This window comes from Sus scrofa, chromosome 5, assembly GCF_000003025.6.
Source record: "Sus scrofa isolate TJ Tabasco breed Duroc chromosome 5, Sscrofa11.1, whole genome shotgun sequence".
Lineage (NCBI taxonomy): Eukaryota > Metazoa > Chordata > Mammalia > Artiodactyla > Suidae > Sus > Sus scrofa.
Window position 1 is genome coordinate 66756481 of NC_010447.5, and position 19582 is coordinate 66776062.

Below are 19582 nucleotides of genomic sequence, written 5' to 3' on the forward strand. Positions count from 1 at the left end.
AAATAATGTTACTTTCAGAGACTAAGTTTTGGGGTAATTTGCTACACAGCAAAAAATTACCCAAACACTCATCTCCCAGAGTCATGAAAATGCAGGATGCATTAAAAAGTGCCTAGCACATAGTAGGCCTTTTGTGGTACCATTTTCTCACCATCCCTGCTGTTCACAGGAATTCATTCTTTCTCCATCTCTTTTGTGTAAGTATGTCAGCATAGTCTTTTCCAGGGTTTAATTAGTCTTTCCACAAAGAACTTACTGGGAGCACTTATGTATCTAGCTCATGAATAGGCACTGGGCTTACCAATAGGCAACAAAAGATCCTGAAATGACCACTGGGCAGGTCTTAGTCACCATGGATGCTTTGAAATATGTAGATCTTTTGTGGAGAGCTTCAGAAAGGACTCTGGTGGGAGGCAGGAAGGCATCTGAGATGACAAGAGGTATAGGGACTGATGCGACTTAAAGTGATCTGGACAATAAGACCTACAGGGTAAAGAGGTCCCGAGGATACATTTGGCTTATGTCATTTTTCTTCACTAGATCTTCAGTGCAACAAAATGTAGTGACTAGCACATGTAAAATGCTTAGAGCAATGCCTGGCTCATGGTAAGAGCATGGACTTTGTGTTAACATTCCCTCGGCCCTGTCTTAGGCTGGGAGTGAAACTGGGTAGAGCCCTTTTTACATGGAGACTCTCCTAGACACATGGCGTGTCCTCATGAAGTCTTTCAACAACTCCTTGGGGCCGATACTGTTACTCTCCCCATGTCATTCACAGTTGACACAAAATCACAGAGAGCTGCCCAAGGGTTGAATCAGCATGTAAATCTGGGATCAAGAAGTTAACCAGGTTCCAAGGACCTTGTTGAGAATCATCTAGGGAGTTCCTGAAATACCAGTGCTTTGGTTCCACCCCCAGAGCATATGCATCTGGATTTTTTTTTTTTCAAGTCCCTGGATGATGCGAACGGTCAGTCATGGTCGAGGGTAATGGGGTATTTGGGAGATGAAAAGACCCGCAGAGACAGGTCCCTACATTACAGGGAAGGCTCCCCCAAACCACAAGAACCCCCATGTTATAGAAAGGCCCAGCACAGAGGTTCTCAAGAGCCAGGCAGTTCTTGAGTGAAGTCGTGCTGTTGATTGAGTGGCTTGCAGAGATTGGAACGAGGCTCGGGGAGGATGATCATTGGGAAAGTTTTCCAGCTTCATGAGATGCCACAGAGAGTTTCCTATCACTAGAAGGGTTCAGCTGCACTGGTTATTTGGCATAGCTGTTGCAGCAGACCCGCAAACCCTGGAAGGTTGAGCAAGGCCTCTGAAGTCTCACCCCCTTACTGCAACCCCTTAACTGTCTATCTCCTTGCAGCCCTCCAGGGTGGTGGCCCAGCTTCAGGAGCAACCAGCTCGAGACCCAGTGCCCTGATCAGGGTGCAGTGGCTCTGACCTGCAGACCATACTGTCTGGGAAAGCCCAGAGCCTAGCTTGTTCAAATGTGGTTGCTGCACTAAAAGGAGACACCTAAGACATACCATGTGGCTTCCCCCTCCTCCTCCTGGGGGAACCTCACACGTGGCCAGGCTCACATATAGACAAACCACACTGCAGTGAATCCGTGGCTTCTCAGGAATCAGGCCACAGCCATTATCCATCACCTCCTCTCGGCAGCTAACCCAGCAGCATTCTTCAAGGCTTCGGGGCCAGACAGGAGCCAAGCCAAGGCTGCAGCAGCCAGGTAGCTGACTGAGCCTCCAGACAACCCCACACCTGGGAGGTTTTCCTGCCCCAAAACCTTTACAGTCCTAATTCTCCCGAACTCAAGGCCGAATTATTATACTGTGTTCCAACAAATTGCCAGAGTGCCGCCAACGCCTGCAGAGTAATTTGAGTTTCTTCCTTTTTTTTTTTTTTTTTTTTTGCCATTAAAACCAGAATGTTTTTTCTTCCTTGTTCTGATAATGTCTGATTAAATCAATCCATTGTGGTTTTGTGCTGGATATGATACTTGTTTTTTTTTTATTTATTCTGACTATACTTGGGAGACATTTTCTCAGTAGTTCTGCATTCATAGCTTAATCCTTGGTGTTTTATGCCACTAAAAAAAATGGAATACTAGACTATTGTTACCAACCTTTCTCTCAGAATGAGAAGGACTTAAAAGAAATCCAGACATTGTTTCAATGGCCTAAGATGGAACCCAAACTTCTTTGGAGAAGGGAGAAGATATGGTAGCAGAGCCTTTAAAGATACTAAAATATTCTAAAATGCTCTCAAAACAGAAATCAGCCTTTTTTTCTTCGTGGAAGTTGGGAGTTTTATCCCCCTTTTCTCCCTTTCAAATCTTTCATAAAGCCTCACTTATTTTCTGGACAATCTCTCCTGAGTCCCTCAAAGCCAGGTAGAAATCAATTCAGTCTGTCTGGTGCAATAACTCAACTTTTTCTTCCATTAGCCCTTATGTAGCAACTACTGTAAGCAAAGCCCTGTGCTAGGCATGCTGGACTAAAAGATGGAAAGACATGGAGAAAACCATAATTTGGAAAGATACATGCACGTGTTCGTTTCAGCACTGTTTACAATAGCCAAGACATGGAAGCAACCTAAATGTCCATTGACAGACAAGTGGATAAAGCTGTGGTACATATATATGATGGAATATTACTCCACCATAAAAAAGAATGAAGTAATGCCATTTGCAGCAACATGGATGGACCTAGAGATTATTATACTGACACATATCATATGATATCACATATGTGGAATATAATAAAAAATGATACAAAAGAACTTATTTGCAAAACAGGTATGGACTCACAGAATTTGAAATAATCTTATGGTTACCAAAGGGGATAGGTAGGGGGAGGGATGGAATGGGGGCTTGGGATTGGCATAGGCACACTAAGGTATATGGAATGACTGGCCCACAAGGACCTGCTGTATAGCACAGGGAGCTCTACTCAGTATTCTGTAATAATCTATTATATGGGAAAAGAATCTGAAAGAGAATAGATGTGTGTATATGTATAACTGAATCACCTTGTGATACAGCAGAAATCATCACAACCTTGTAAATCAACTATACTTGAGTAAAACTTTAAAAATGAAAAAAAAATAAAATAAAAGATGGAAAGACACAGCCCTGCCCTGATGAGACATCTTCCAGGAGGAACTGGTTATGGATTCTGGTACTATATCAGAGGTCATATGGATTGGCTCTTATAGGTTGAATATAGCTATAATCAATGGCTTATAGTCAGTTAGGCCCTGAAGTATCTATTGATATGAACGAGGAGACCCTGGAGGTTTTAGGGTTTGGACCAGAAGCATAGTAGCCTCCATTCAAGTCAGGCTGGGGACACATTCTTTGTTAAGATACCAAAGTTCTTATGTGCCTCCAAAACAATTACTGATGGGAAGTTTTGCAGCCTTGTCTCCCCCCACACACACCCCACACACACCCCCCACACACCCCCACACACACCAAAGCATTATGTACTGATGTCACTTGGGACCTAACACACTGTGATCTGCCCTCATGCAGGGCTGATATCTGGAGTTTCAGGGGTGGCTCTGCCTGAAGGTGCACAGTGAATGGAGGTGGCTAAAGAAAACTGTGATTCCATCTGTTTCTTTTTCTGGACCATTTAACCACCCTGATACTGTTCTTCTCTTTCCAAAGGTTTTTGTTGTTGTTGTTGTTTTCTTTCTTTTTTTTTTTTTTAACATGGACTTCACTAAATTTTGAAAAAATTAAAACATTACTCCTCTGAGGTAATTTTTTTAGCTTTTCTTTTAACTTTTCTTTCTTTTTTTGAAGTTTTATTGAAGCAGAGTTGATTTATAAAGTTGTGATAATTTCTCCTGTACAACAAAGCAGTTCAGTTATACATATACACACGCCCATTCTTTTTCAAATTCTTTTCCCACATAAATTATCACGGAATATTGGGTAGAGCTCCCTGTGCTCCATAGCAGGTCCCCATTAGCCAGTCATTCACAGATCTGAGAGGGCATATGCCAATTAATGTCTTACTGAGTATCCAACATTTGTTTCTCATGCAGGTGTACGTATAGATTTTCCTTGATTTACAGTGGGGTTCCATCCTGATAAACTCATTCTAAATGGAAAATCTCATAATTCAAAAGTGTATTTAATACACCCAACCTCCCAAACATCATAATACACCTGACCTACCTTAAATGTGCTCAGAATGCTTACATTAACCTATGATTGGGCAAGATCGTCTAACACAAAGCCTATTTTATAACGAAATGTTGATTGCCTCATGGAAAGAATTGGGTATCATACCAAAAGTGAAAAACAGAAGGGTTGTCTGGGTACAGAATGGGTGTACTGGTTGCTCATCTTGGTGATCGCGGGGCTGAGTGGGCGATGCGGTCACCATCCAGCATCACGAGAGAGTATTTGACTGCCTACGCCCGACCAGGAAAAGACCAAAATTCAACACTCGAAGTATGGTTTCTACTGAAGCACATCACTTTTGCACCATCACAAAGTCAGAAAACAAAAGGTAAATCGAAACTCCATAAGTCAGGGACCATCTAAATGTCGTATAGAAGAGGAATCATACTATACATCGCTCAGCAGCTTGCTTTCTTCATTGAACAGTGCATTACAGACTTCTCTCCAGGTTATTCTATGTAAATCCAAGTTATTTTTAAAAGCTGTAAAATGTCTCACTGTGTGGATAAACCATATTTCGGTAAACTAGCTGATGGATTTTTCAAGTCATTCTGAGTGTCTCATCATGCTAAGCAACTTGGCAACAAATGTTTTTTCACGTGTACCCTTATGAACAGGAGCTTCGTTTCCATGTGATAGTTTCTCAAAAGTGGTGTTGTTTTAATACAGTGCCAGATCCTTTCCAAAATTTGATTTCTCGGAGTGTAACCTGAACCCTTGGGAGGTGCAAATCCTTTCTTCCCCTCCACTAGTCCAGAGTCTAGTACAAAAACACCTACTGCATTCAAAGCCCCGGTTAGGCACTTGAGGAAGTAGATCCATGAAATGAAAGACACAATCTTTGTTTTAAAGTCATGTCTACACAAATCTCTACAATACCTGGGATGGCCCTCCTGAGACACGCTGAGACGTGGAGTATTTTTCCCTGAGGGAAACCAGATCGATTCCAAGTCTAGGCAGGCGAGCACAAATTGGACATTGCTAAGAGGTTCTACAGTCTGAAAAACAATAATGACAAAGAAAAAAATGTTGGCATCAATTACCTGTCACTCAGGTGGAATGGCTGCAGAGGACACTCAGGCCTATAGGGCCACCTTCACTTCCACTTTCTTCTGGAAGCTTGGTGGAAGGGTGCCTCTGCTGCTAGTACAGGGGGCCTGATAGAAACGCACCACCTGGAAAACCACACCCTCCACTTCCCAGAGGAGTCTTGTTCAGCTCCCTTTCAGAACAACAACTGTTTTGTGTTCAGACTTGCCCACAAGATGCGACCCACTCATGACCCCTTAACCCAAGGAAACCTTACCACGTGAAACCTCCCGTTTCAGGCTGTCAGAGGAGGTTTCAAAGTGTAAGAGAGGCCAAGGGAGGAAGGAGTGAAAGGAAGGCGCCTCTGGCCAGAGCCTGGGAGAGGGGCCTGGGCTTGGCGGTCTTAACACGCCAATGGGTTAACTTCTCCATCCAAGTAAAAGTGGCCTCACATGATCACTCGGGCAGACGGTTTGTGAGAATGACATGAGCCAATATAGATGCAGCATCTAACATAGTTCCTAGGAAAGAGTATTCTAATGAAAGCGAGTTTCCCTTCCAGCATCTCTTCATGGAAGACCTTGTCTGTCCAGGTAAGAGAGAAACAGCCTGATGGAGGAAGAGCATGAATGCAGGGGCCCGCAGATCTGGGCTCTAGTCGTAGCTCCGGCTCTGTCATTCAATAGCGGAGTGGCTTTGAGGAACTCACAGCACCTCTCTGAGCCCCTTTCTTCTACTTTAAAAGAAGGGGCTCATGTGGATTTCCCCTTGTGGCTCAGTGGTAATGAACCCAACTACCATCCATGAGGATGCGGGTTCAAACCCTGGCCTTGTTCAGTGGGTTGAGGATCTGGCATTGCCATGAGCTGTGGTGTAGGTTGCACATGAGGCTCGGATCCTACATTGCTATGGCTGTGGTAAAGGCTGGCAGCTGCAGCTCCGATTCAACCCCACCCTAGGAACTTCCCTATGCCGTGGATGGGGCCCTAAAAAAAAAAAAAAAAAAAAAAAAAAGAAAGATAAAGAATTTCTACCTGTCTCATGATTCTTGGTTTCAAACACATTCAAATTAACATGTTGTCCCAAAGTCACAATGTTGGCCATGGGTGATGGTCCAGACAGCCCCCCACTGTGTGGCTGGCAAAGCTGGCCAGGGTCCTCACCCTGTCAGGAGCAGCCCCCTCTGGGGCTGATTCACCTGTGGGAAAACAAAAATCAGTTAGCATCCTAACACACCTCTCAGAGTTATTCCACAGGAAAAACTACACAGAGGTTGGGTGGCATTTTAAAATCGCACAGCGAGAAAAGAGTGGCTTCAATTTCACTGACTGTCCAGGTCCGTAATTGCAGCCGTGGCTTCTGGAGGGAGGGGCTTCCTCTCCTGGGCTGGAAATACGCTAGCAAAGCTAAGGGCCTCCCCGTGGGGTTGCTTCTCCCCTAAGGCCTCAGAGGGAGGGGAGGGAGCCTGGTGACCTTGGAGCAGTGACTGCAGGCCCAGGGCCCCTTCCAGGCCAGGCACTGAGCCCTCACACCAACCCCAGAGGTGAGTTGCCTATTACCCTTGTTCTATAGACCGAGGGAGGCTCAGGAAGGTTTCAGAGCTTTCTCAGGTCACAGGTCTCATGGGGGGCTGAACACAGCCCAAGTCTCTAAAGACTGGATTCTGACAGTTTGCTCTTTGACTCTGGGTGCATTGCTCCACGTCTCTGAACCCCCAAATCCCTGTCTGCAAAAAGAGGTGGGCCAGGTCGGGGCAAAGCTATTGACCCAGAGCCAGGCTCACTGCAGACCTCAGTAAACGGGCGCGATGGTGTGCGGTGTGTGGCCGGATGTGACCGACTTAACTCAGCATCTGCTGTCACGTTGGACTCTCCAGGGAAGGGCTCATCCCACTCCCGGAGGCCATGGCATCTGTCAGCCTGGCAATGGCTCGAGACAAGGCCACTCCATCTAAATGGCACCCATCAAACTATTTTCCTGCTGCAGCTCTTTCTGTCACATCTGCTTAGTAACTGCTCTGAGTGGTGTCACCCCGGGTCACATGCCATACTTGCAGGTAAGGAGGACATTGCTTTTTTTTTTTTTTTTTTAAACTTCTGGAAAACTCAGCTTATGCAAGCGGCCAGATCTGCCACTCAGCGGTGTCAGGACTCGGTAAATGCATCCTGAGCAAATTGGGGCTCCGTCACTGGCAGGAAGGAAGGAACCCCACGTTGGCAGGTGGAGGATGGAGGAAGAGGGGGTGAATGACGTCAGAACACCTTTGCTGCTACGCCCTGACTCTTTTCCAGCCTGCAAAGATGGCCTTTTCTCTTTTAAACAAATCTATACCTGTCCTCCCCCACTGACCCATGTACCAGGCCCTGGAAGGTTTAGGTCCTGGTTTCCCTGCTGAGAGGTTCTGAGCAAATCTTGGCCTCCTCCTTCTGCCTCGTTTTACCTCAAGTTCATAAGACAAGGCGAGGTGTCCCCCTTCCTTCACCTGATTGGCTAACAGAGTCCCTGAAAACTCTGCTCTCTCCCAGAGAGAGCTTGGGACCAGTTTTCCAGCCCTGGAGCATCATGGCCTAGATCTGGGTGGGGAGGAAAGAGGTGGCATCCGTGAGCTACTGACTTTTTCTCAGGAAGGCCAAGGGCTCCTTTCCGGGTCCTGGGATCAGAGGCATTTTTGTCTCAGCATCCCGGGCAGGGTTCAGATGGCGGAGGAGGAACTCCAGTACAACCAGGCCACACCACCCTGTGTCATAACTAGGTAACAAAGGCCCGGAGTTGTTCTTGAACCCCCATGTCTTGAGAATCCCTTATGCCCCCCGCCCCAAAGCCTCCCGGAGAGTTTCTAGGAGCCCCTGCAGGACCACAGCATACGTATTCACATTGGCTCTTCTTTGTCATCTCTGCTCCCCTTAGTCAATGCCCGTGACCTTGAGCTCGCTTCCAGGAGCCCTGCCCACGTTGACTGGGTCCCTCGTGAGGATGCTGATGGCTCTGCAAAGCTGCTGTCTCCTGGCGCCCCCCGCAACTTCCGGATGCCGTGCAGAGGCTGGGGCAGATCTAACCAAGCTCCAAGCCCACTCCTCATGCTCCAAGCCTCACAGGGCCTCCATTTCCAGCCTTCCATTCACCTGCAAGGGCACAAGGCCCCGTGTCAGGGTAGAAGGCAGATGACACGCCATTGGTCTCTTGCCCGGTCTTCCAACACACACAACAATAGCACAGACTCTGCGTCCTTCAGCCCTGGACAAAAGTGCCCATGCAGGTCCATCCATGCCAATGAAGCCCTAGGGAGTGGGGGGAACCTGCTTGTGTCGATGCCTTGAGCTGGGCATCCTCAGAGAGCAGGTGGGGAGCAGTCCTGTCTTTCCCTTTCAGTTTCCAAATAGTTGCTGATATTTACAGGAGTTTCCCACTAGTGAATCTGGTCATGTACCATCATACATGTAGGTGCAGGTAGGTGGTAGCTTATATGGGGTGTCTATACCAGTCCCAGCTCTGTAGTCCTGTGTCAGTGAGTTCCAAAATCTCTCTGCCCCGCCTTCCCCTCCTCCACCACCACTAGATAGCAAGTCTCATGGAGAAACAGCCCAAGCAGGTCAGCAGCTCTCAGCTCTTGGTGGCCTTCCCAGAGGTATTAGCGTTGCACTGGGAGACTCCGGAAGCTGGCCCCACCTCCGCATTACAGAGGAATGAATCTCTAATGGTGGAAGGTCAAGCATCAGCTATAGCTGTTGGGAGCATAACTGGGGGATGGGAGTTCACCCCACACGCTTTCAAATTCTGTTACACGAGTGTTTCATTCTTTGGCCTGCCCTTAAGTTGTGCCCTGACCTGCAGACTTCAGAAGAAGCATGATGCTCTGGGGTTAAAACAAACAAAAAAACAAACAAACAAATCTAATCAGAAACGACTGAAGTGGAAATAAGAGACTCAAATTTTAATCCCAGCTCTGCCATGGGTAACTGAAGACCCTGGGGTAGGAAGGAGCCGAGAGAGACAGGAGGGGATGGCTAAGGTCTCTCCCTGCCCACAGAGTCCTTGGTACTCCTGGTCTTCACTCCTGCTGTAGAGTTTGGACAAGCTGAACTCTCCGCTCTATCCCTGGAGACCCCATGGTGGCATTCTCAGGAGTGATGCTGTCCCCAGCTCTCTGAACAAACAAGGAGAAGAAGGAAGAAGTGCTGGGAAAGCCTGTGCTCCGAGGGCTCAGCACGTGGGCCACACGAACACCCAACCCTATTTACCTTCAATGATTTTTTCAAGAAAGCTTTCGATGCCACCCCCTTGCCCTGAGGATCTCAAATCCTCTGGTCTCCTGGTGGGACTTGTCTATTCTAAAATACTGCATTCAAGTGGGGCTTATAGAGAGGGCTCAGGGCTCTCCATGCGTGCGGGAGGGAGCGTCGGCGCAAGGCATCCATGGACGGGGACTCCTGGGTGTCTGTTGACAAGGCAGCCACAGAAGACTTCCTGGTCCTCTCCTGGGTCCTCTCCTGGCTGCAGTGTCTCCACTTCTGCTCAGTTGCTTCTAAATGAGTCGATGGTGCCGGAAGCACAAAATAAATCAGAGGGTCGAACCCGACACTAATGGGTAACGTAAAAACATGCAACATGCATGATGCATTCAAGAACCGAGAAGCCTCTTCGTTCCAGGGCAGAGGTGGCATGAGGCCGTGTGTCCAGGGCTCCTCAGGGGCAGGAGAGAATCCTCAGGCTGGTCCTTCTCAAGCCCGATGGGCCTGCACGGGGTGTGGTTTAAGCTTCCTTGGCCAACAGCAATTGAAATGCAAGCAAGTCTTTCCAAGAGATGCTATAATAGAGCTACATCTTCAGAGGTATTTTTTTAAAAAGCCAAGAAGGTGGTTATCTGAGGAAAAGAGTCTAAATCCAAGCCTCCCTGGAGCCAGGGACCTATGGCTTTGGGGGCCCCCTCCATGGTACTCTCTAGGATTATAAAAAAACATCAGGAGTTCCCATCGTGGTGCAGTGGTTAACGAATCTGACTAGGAACCATGAGGTTGCGGGTTCAGTCCCTGCCCCTGCTCAGTGGGTTAATGATCCGGCATTGCCATGAGCTGTGGTGTAGGTTGCAGATGTGGCTCGGATCCCGCGTTGCTGTGGCTCTGGCGTAGGCCGGTGGCTACAGCTCCGATTCGACCCCTAGCCTGGGAACCTCCATATGCCGAGGGAGCGGCCCAATAAATAGCAAAAAGACAAAAAAAAAAAAAAAAAAAATCAGCCAAGTTGTTGGGGCTCTTGCGAAGACAGTAGAGGGACCCCGGCTAGTCTCGGCCTCCTCTGACCCAAAGAGCCGGGAGAACCCAGCCAAGGCCCGCACGGGTGAAGGGAGGCCCAGGAAGAGCTCCGCCCACAGAGAACCAGACCCGGCCACGAACAGTGGCCACCAGGGAAGCACAAACATGCTGGGAACATTAGCTCCGCTTGCTTTTCTCAGACATGATTACTCGGAGGAGAGAAACTGGAGGGGGAAATTACTTTAATAACATGAATTTTTAAAGATCTTCCAAATCCTCCCCCATGGAGAGGTCTGCCAGGGGATCCAGAGCACTTCCCAGGCAGGCCCTGTGGTGCCCAGCTCAGCTCAGATTTCAGGGACCCTGGGGCAGCTGTGTACACCTCCTCTCCCACCAGCCAGGTACCCTAAAGCAGCAGCTTATGGGTTCACCCAGACTTCAAATACCTGTGGCCTCCTAGATCCATTGTTATTTCATTCCTTCCTTCCCAAGGCTGCCAGGGCGTCTTCCTGATGGGTCTTCTCCTCCATCCTAAGGCTCTCCAAGTGCCAGAGTTCCCAGAGGTCCCGGGTAGGCCTTCCTCTGCTCAGCCAGGCCTACGCCTGATGCTCTCAGCAATCTGTCTGCCAGCGCACTGCTTCCGAGCAGAAAAGGTTGCACAGGTGTGTCGACTGTGACCCAGAGCATCCGCCCGGAGGGAGAGACGCTCCCCGGCTCATCCCCCCGAGCATGCGTGGGATGGATTTGAGGACTGAGAGACAGCAAACGCTTCACAGGATGGTGGCAGCCCCAGCCAGGCACAGGCCTCGTGAGGCTCTGGAGACAAAAGTAAGGGCATGGATGAGGGCCGAGGGGAGAGCTCCAATGTCAGGGTCACGGCATGCTTTTAACATGGTGACGCTGCAAGGGTAGCCAGAGACCTTCTGTAGTGGCAGCTGCTTCCTGGGGAGCTGACAGGTGAGCTCACACTCTTCCAACCAGGAGCAAACTGATGGAGATTGCCTCGCTCCTCCGGAGACAGAAGTGTGTGCCGTCGGTGAAAAGGAAGTCCTTCTCTCCCATTTTTATCCTGCCTTTTTAGGACCTCTAGGGACTATTTAGAGGGAGCCAAGGGACGGTAAACTCTGAATCCATGATGCCCAAAATGACACTTATCCCCTCTGCACTTGAAGGAGAGTTTTCCCGGGGACAGATCCAGGCTCGCTCTCTTCCCCACCCCAACGCTTTTGTGCTCAGTTCCACTGCCTTTTGCATCTGGTGTTGCCAGTGAGAGGTCTGTGGTCCCTCTCATCCTCCTTTGTAGAGCATCTTTTTTTCTCCTCCTTCTCTCTGAAAGTTGTTTCCTTTTTCTTTTTTTTGAAAAAAATAGTTTTCCTGTCATGGCCCAGCAGTTGGCTAACCTGACTAGCATCCACAAGGACACACGCTCGATCCCTGGCCTCGCTCAGTGGGTTAAGGATCCAGCGTTGCCCTGAGCTGTGGTGTACATTGCAGATGCGGCTCAGATCCTGCATTGCTGTGGAGGCGGCTACAGCTCCAATTGGACCCTAGCCTGGGAACCTCTATGCCTCAGGTGCAGCCCTAGAAAAGACAAAAAGACCAAAAAAGGTTTTCCTCTAACTTTGTTATGGTGATGAATCTATTCACAGGTGTTTGTCATTTCCCCTGCTCAGCACTTGGTCATCCTATTTAATCTTGGGGTTTTGTCTTGGTTTCTTTTCTTTCCTCCAGTAAAGTTTCTTCTAGTGTTTCTTTTCTTTTTTGGCCGCACCTATGGCATATAGCAGTTCCCAGGCCAGGCATCGAATCTATGGCACAGCTGCAGCAGTGCCAGATCCTTAATCCACTGCCCTGGGCTGGGGATCAAACCTGCACCACCACAGAGACAATGTCCTTAAGCCACTGCACCAGAGCAGGAACTCCCTAGTGATTTTTTCTAGTCTTTTCTTTCTACTCCATCCATTCCTTCCTTCAGAAATTTCTTGTGGCCAGAATGTGTTCTCCACATATTAACATTTCTTTGTGTGTCTCCAGCTCATGGTCCTTTAGACCACATGCCAAAGAAAATGCCTCCAGCTCACCAACTTACTCTTCAGTCACGTCCACTCTGCTGGTCCAGCCCATTTGTTCATTTTTACATTTCACTGGAACATTTTTAGTTCCCAAGTCCTCTGGCTAATTTTTTACAGATCCAATAGCTGTACTTACCCCCAAAGGCTCCAGAAAAGTCCTATTCTGCTTACACTGTTAGCATTTCTTGGGGTGTGAACTTCTGTTTCCTGCAATCAGTACCTCTCTTTCACAGCACTGGTTTTCCATACCCTTATGGTGAATCCTGGGGGAATGTTCATTTTTGTATCAGACAGTCCATGTTGGCCTGATCCTCAGAGGGAAAAAGTAGGAGGCACGAAGGGATGGGTTTTACTCCAGCCCATCCATATAAGCCAGGTAAAGTGCCTGCTCTTGGGAGAGTGAGCCAAGAGGGAGCGGAGAAATGGAAGTCTTTGTCCTGGGTTGTGTGGGCCACGTGGAGTCCTGCTCTGCTTCTCTAACCCAAGCACAGGCAATCTCTGTCGCTCACTGCCTGCCCTGGGGGATCAGCGGCAGAGGAGTGCAGGGATGCACCTGCCTGCCTGAGCCTCCTGGTAACCCCCACTGCTAACCTTGTCATGTACACCGGCCTTCCCTCTGTTCCCACAGCTGCCACTCCCAGTCCTGGAGCACATTTTGTGGTATCCCTCTCCTACAGGGACATTTGGAGATGAGGCTTCCTTCATCCATCTGATCTTGACTGCCTTCCACCCTTCAGGATTCCTCAGGTTCTGATGTACCAAGGACATCCTTTTTTGTTTCCTGGCACTGCTTGTATTTTTAAAAGTATATATTCTGTCATTTCTGGGAGTTTGGGATAGAAGGGTGAAATTGCCAATTTGGCTGAATCCCTCCTCTTAAACCAAAGTCATGATAATGCTCTCAATGAAGAGCTGTTGGATCAAATGGATTCTAGCGCCTTGTTCTAGCATGCTAAGTTTTAATTTAAGTTTTTCTACATTTAAAAAATAGTTGTTGAGAGCGTCTCAACAGGTCCTCCTCCCACTTTAAGTGGATGCACAGCTGGGCATCAGATGAAAGAGTAATCTTGGGCCCAGTTGAGTGGCTATATTTTTTTGCCTTTCCCTATTTTTATGGATTTTCCAAGGATTTGTCAATTGAAGAAAGACCCTAAATGTTTTTTTTTTCTTTTTTTAAAATAAAAGATGTCCACCTGAGCTAGTACCCATTGGTGGCTCCTGATTTTGAGGGCGACGTTGTAACCCTTCTGTAATAGTAGGGAAGCTTGGATTCTAGAGCTGGGGATGAGCCTTTGCAGCACCAGAAGGAAATGAAACCAGTCCTCTTCTTCCTCTGCCTTAGAAGGACATATCGAGGCATGGTGATATCATCTCCTTTCATGTCATCAGAGTCAAAGCCGGGGTACCAGTTTCCACCCTGTGATTCATGCTTACTAACCAATCGGCACTCACGGCCAGCAAGTGTGCCATGGGTTCCTGCAGAAGGCGGAGAGAGCCAAGCCCAGGTTCTGGAGAATAAATCCTGGGTGGGCTGAGGGGTGGAGGATGCAACATCACCTAGACCCTCATGAAAAGTTACCGTGTCATGAAGACACTCTGATCCCCCTGGGGTGTTCAGGCTGCCCCTTTTCAATAATGTGGCCACCTCCCATCCACTCACCGAAGCCCTGCCCTGTCCCCAAGGCCCCGCTAACTTTCCTTTCCATGAAACCTCTCCTGGGGCCTCCCAGCCCCTGGAGAATCTTTTTGTGTTTGTTTCCTTTAAACTATTTTACGCCGTGTCACTCACTTTGACCCCGCACCTTAGAGTTTTGTCCTACTTTAGACAAAAGTTATATCCAACCGCGATGAGTCTGCAGAACCCAGCTTAAGGGAAGGAAAACACTCTCAGGAAAGAGAACAGTCATCACTCTGTCCCTGCAGCACCGCCACCACCAAGCCAAAATTGAACAGCCTCAGAATGGACGTGAGGTTGAACTTGCTCCTTAAACAAAATCAGTTCTGTCAGTTCTCCATTCGTAAGGGTTTCAGCTCATCAGGGTTCAGTAGCAGCGAAGCAAAGAACGGGTTGGGGGGTAGTCAATGGAAGGCAGGGTTAGGACCAAGCCTTTAAAGAGAGACGAAACTGTGTTCTGTGGATTCTGTTTCCTAAGGCCCCGGTGGGGACGGTGGCAGGCGCAGAGGGGGTGTGATTTTTACAAATCTCCATCAGACTTGCTCAAATGAAAAGTTTCTGAACTTAAAGGCCATAACAATACCCAACGCAGGGAGATCCAGGTACCCAGGGCCCCCAATGTCCAAACTAAGATGAACAGACAGAAGTACAGCCACCTCCCCTTCCCGCGCCACCCAGGTGCCCAGCCATTTCCTGGCTGTGCCTTTCGGTTTCATCGAGGAGCCACAAGAGGACAGGGCCAGACCTTTTTTTGTGTCCCCCTCCCCCTGCCTGGCCCAGCGCTGAGCACTTGGGGGCTTATATATACTCATTAAGAGAATGAATAAATGAGAGAACACATTCCAGGTTCTGATCCCTTCCTCTCACTTTCATTTTTAGCCTCCCTGGCTTCCATTATTCTGGAGCAAGATCAGGAAGCAAATTTTTAAAAATAACTTTTGCACAACCAGGCAGCCTTGTAAATAGACCCCTGCAGTCCCACTGCCATCATGACCGCTGTTGAACTTCCTCCGCACATCCAGCACCACCGGAGGGAAATCGGTTCTCACCTGTACCCAGTCACACTCCAGGCTGACCCTACAAATGTAGGTTCCTGCAAATACACACATATATAGGCACACATGGGACGCTGCTTCTAACAACGCTGCCTTATTTCTCTGAGACCCAGGCTTTGCGGGCCCAGCTCCTGAGGAGCCCTTCTCTCCCCACCGTCCACCAGGGGACAGACTCAAAGCCCATTCCCTATCTGGCTCACAGCCCTGCTGCATGCACCAATGCTTGCATCCAGAACCTGCAAAGAGCTGCAGAACTTTTTCCAGGCAGAGAGGAGGAAAAGGGTAAATGGTCACCACCAGTGCTCTGGGGCAACTGTCCTGATGGACTCAGATCATCTCTGCCTGAGAAGGCCTTTTTTTTTTCCCCCAGGGACTCATCCAATCCACCTCTTCTCCTGACTTCCCTGCGGAGCACTGAGCAGAACTCCTGCCCGCCAGAGAGAGATGGGAGAGGGACGGAGAACAGGTGTGTGCAGATGAGACTGGGTCGGGGCTGGTTGCAAGCCATCCATGCCTGGAATCGCAGACCTGCCCGCAGGCACTTCCCTGGTTCACTGTTCATGTACCTGCCCAGAGCCAAACCTCATTCATGCAGAGATTCAGACCTGAAAGGAGGAGTCTGCCTGACATCAGCTGGCTTGTCTCCTGCCTTCCCCAATAGGCCCACGTTCCCATCCCTGCAGGTGGAGGAGGGCTGGTCCCCTTCCAGAGACCTCTTTGGAGGCGTGGCCCCAGCCTCCCACATTCCCAAACACCAGTGCCCAGCAAGAAGGGCCATGCCTGCCTGGCCTGACCCACCCCTGACTGCCGGCTGATGCTCCCCTCCAGTCGCGGGGCTCCCAACAGGGCCAGAAAGACGTGGGGCCCCTGCTCTGGAAATTCACGCTGTTGGAAGGGCGAATAAAGGAATTTTTACCAAAATCAGCCATAGAACCAGTTATCCAAATGACGTCTTCCCTATATTAAGATGCCTGGGTTTTTTGTAGACAGAACCCATGACTCCTGAAGCTGCTCTGAAAACCCAGCCCAACCCCATTTCTTAGCAAATTATCAGAAAACCCACTTTTAGAGCTCTGACTTGGCAAAGGGTGTTTTAAAAAGAGAACTAGAGGCCCAAAGTTCATCGCCCCTCAACCTCCACACACGTCATACACCCGCAGGATGGGGAAGAGAGTGAGAAGAACAAACAAGAGTGTTCTGGGGCGCCAGGCTCCCCTGGAGGCGAGCACATCCGCTGCCTGTGCGCGCCCCGCCGCCGCCCAGGATCAGCCTCCAGAGACCCCAGCACCAGGTCCGGGGGAGGCAAGCTGGCCTTCCCAGGGTGGCCAGAGGGCACAGCCTCTGCCCTGCTCTAGACTGACTGCATTCCGCCTCCCCCTGGTGCTAGAGATGGAAGCGGTGAGTACCTGTAGGAGGGTAACAGCTCAGGATGCGGTGGGGGTCTGCAGTGCGAAGGCAGACTCGGCAGCAGAGGGCTGGCAGCTCAACCCAGGTCATCGGGCAGGAGAAAGCCCCAGGGGTCCCTTGCACTACAAACTGTCAAGTTCACTCATCAACTGATGGGAAGTGACATTCAGAGACGCTCTGAACCGGCCTGAAAACCGATTTTGAAACAAAAGCCGAAACCAGTGTGGAGGGCAAGGTCAGCCCTGGCCTGACAGTCCCCGGGCCCGTGTCCAGGGTTTTCCCAGGCAACCAGGCCTCGGCTCTACCTCCCTTCCCAAAGTGCTCTGACCCCATCCCCACTGCCACCCCTTATGACCCAGCACCTCGGAGGCTGCCCAGGACCCTCCACGGCTCCTGGGTTGGAGCTGCACACAGGAAGATGAGGGCCCAGTCTCCCCACACGCCGTTTCCCTCCTGTCCAAGGCCGGGCAGTGGGCGTGGGCTCCCCTGTGCACCAATTCCACAGGGGACCTCTCTGCCAGGGCCCTGCCCCCGGGAGCTTACAATCTGATGGGCTACAGCCCCTACTCCCCAGAGGAACAGAAAAATAAACAAGAAAGAGAGCATTCTAAACCAGTAAGGAGAGTCAGAATTCGAATACCGCCCAGAGCTAAGTCCAAGTTGAAGCTGTCCATCCAACAAAAGTTTAGCCAATTCCATGTTTAAGTTGTCCATCTAACAAATTTGTTTGTGGACAGCCAAGGGGCTGTGCTTTGTCCCAGGGATGTAAAAATAAGAAAGATGTGACCCCTATCCTCCAGGAGCTGTGTCGCACAGCAAGAGCACTCGAGAGACCGAGGTGAGGCCCTGGACTGCAGTGTGGGAAGACTCCACAGAAGCATTTGGGAGCAGCGACTAGTCCCAGTGCGCAGAAGAAACCTCCAGCAGGTGAGATTCCTGGGAAGAACCTAAACAATTGTGAGGAGTTAAGCGAGCAGAAGAGGAAGGCACCAGGCTGGGGTGGTGGGCTGCAGACAGTGTCCACTGGGTGGAGACAAGGACAGGATGGAATCTGGTGGCTTCTGGGAATGATGCAGCTCAGAAGCCATCGCTAGGGCAGAGGGCATCCATCGGGGAAGGGGGATAAGCTGACGGGCAAGACATAAAGGGTGCTGGGTGGGGCAGGAAACAGTGGGTCCCAATGGGCTGCATGCCCGCCCTGAGACAGAGATAAAAAGGCAACTATTGCAGCCAGAAATAAGGCTCGGCTCCCACGGAGCAGGCTTCGTCCCCTCACTGGAGGGAGAAGAATGTGGAGGCTCATAGAGGTTAAGTAACTTACTCAAAGTCACACAGCAAAAGTACTGCCAGGATCTGAGGGAGAGTCTCCGGGTCCTACTCGCTACACTCATTAATACCACAAGGGGTGGGGGGCCTTGAACACCCCGCTAAGGAGTTTGGACTTTATCCTGAAGGCACTGGGGAATCCGTGAAGAATTTAAGCGGGAGGATGGCTGAGCAGGGCTGCATTTGTAGAGGTTCCTCCTGGCCTCTGAGTGGAGAATGGACAGGAGGGGACCACATGGGGCAGAGAGAGCTCAGGGCAGGGGGGAGCAGCACTGCATAAGCCCCAGCAGGAGATGCCGGGGTCTGGGGGAACCCATGGCAGCTGAGATGAAGGATGAACTCCGCCGACAGTAAGAAGGGAGAGTCAGCTGAGCTGGCTGATGGGTTGGGTTTGGGCGCAGAGAAGACTGAACCACCAAAGATGAGGAGGAGGAGCAGAAGCATCCAGGTGGGCTGAGTCAGAGGTGGGAGCCCTACAAGGCTGGCTTTGGCCAGTTGGGTGGCTGGAGACACATCTGCCCAGACAAGGAAAAGAGGAGGAGCAGGAGAAGCCGGGAGTGAGGGGAGGAATCAGTTTGGGGGTGTAGCCAGGAGGAGGGGACCCCTTGACAGGTGGCCCTCAGGAAAGGCTCCTGGCTGGGCCCCCATTCCATAGCCGTCATCAGCATCATGATAGCACTTGAACCGGAGGAGAACATGGTGATTAGGGAGGGAGGGGAGGAGACGGGGAACTCGGGAAAACCCCAGGCTTTAAGTGGGGTGGGAGGGAGCAGGAGGCTCTGGGAGAGGAGACTGGAAAAGACCCGGCTAGAGAGACAGAAGGAAAACAAGGAGGCAGCCCCGTGGGAGGTTAGGGTGGGAGAGCATCAGGGGAGCAGCCTCGGAGGAGGCGGGGGCCTGGGGGGGGGCGTCTCCTGGGCTTTGTATAACCCGGGTCAGCAGTGGTTTCAGCCCAGTGGTCATAGGAGATTTTGGAGGAGTGGGGGGTGGTCAATGAAAGCCAGATTGTGAGGCTTGACGGGTGAATGGGAGGGGATACCGCCGTTAGGGACAGGAAGTGCAGACAATATTTTAATAATATTGGACTGCAAAGAGAAGCGGTGACAGGGCCATTGTTTCAGAGGGACCCAGGGCTGAAAGACAATTTTGTCGTCAATGTTATTGGAAGAGACAGGATCATGTTTAAATGCTAATGGGAAGGACCCGGTGGTGAGGTGAGGAAAAGATTCGGGCGGTGAGAGAACCACCAGATCAGAGGAGGAATAAGGCCCCCCCAAGGGGAGGGGACTCCGCTGAGCCCTGGGGAGGAGGGGCTGCAGGGGGCGGGGAGGGGCCAGGCAGTAAGGAGGGTCCGCCCAGGAACTGAACTTGGCTTTTACCTTGAAGGACAAGGTGAGGCAGCTCAGAGCTGGGGTGAGGGAGGGGCAAGTCAGCAGGAAAGAAAGCTCGGGGAGACAGGTGAGGGTTTGGGACGGCCCTTGTAGAGGCCAGGGATGGGGGTTGCGGGGGCACCCGATGCCTCATCCTAGACTAAGCACAGCTGGGAAAGCCCAAGCTGACCTACA

At 50.2% G+C, this 19582-nt stretch overlaps 1 long non-coding RNA gene across 1 annotated transcript in view; it reads right to left on the reverse strand.

Annotated features, from left to right (window-relative positions):
• Window positions 3724-19582, reverse strand: part of LOC102161833 — a 79455-nt gene continuing 63596 nt past the window's right edge. Inside the window, exons 3-4 of the long non-coding RNA XR_002344135.1 lie at window positions 6268-6431; window positions 3724-5202 (exon numbers count right to left, since the gene is read on the reverse strand). This is a non-coding gene — a long non-coding RNA (uncharacterized LOC102161833). The remainder of the gene's footprint in view (window positions 5203-6267; window positions 6432-19582) is intronic.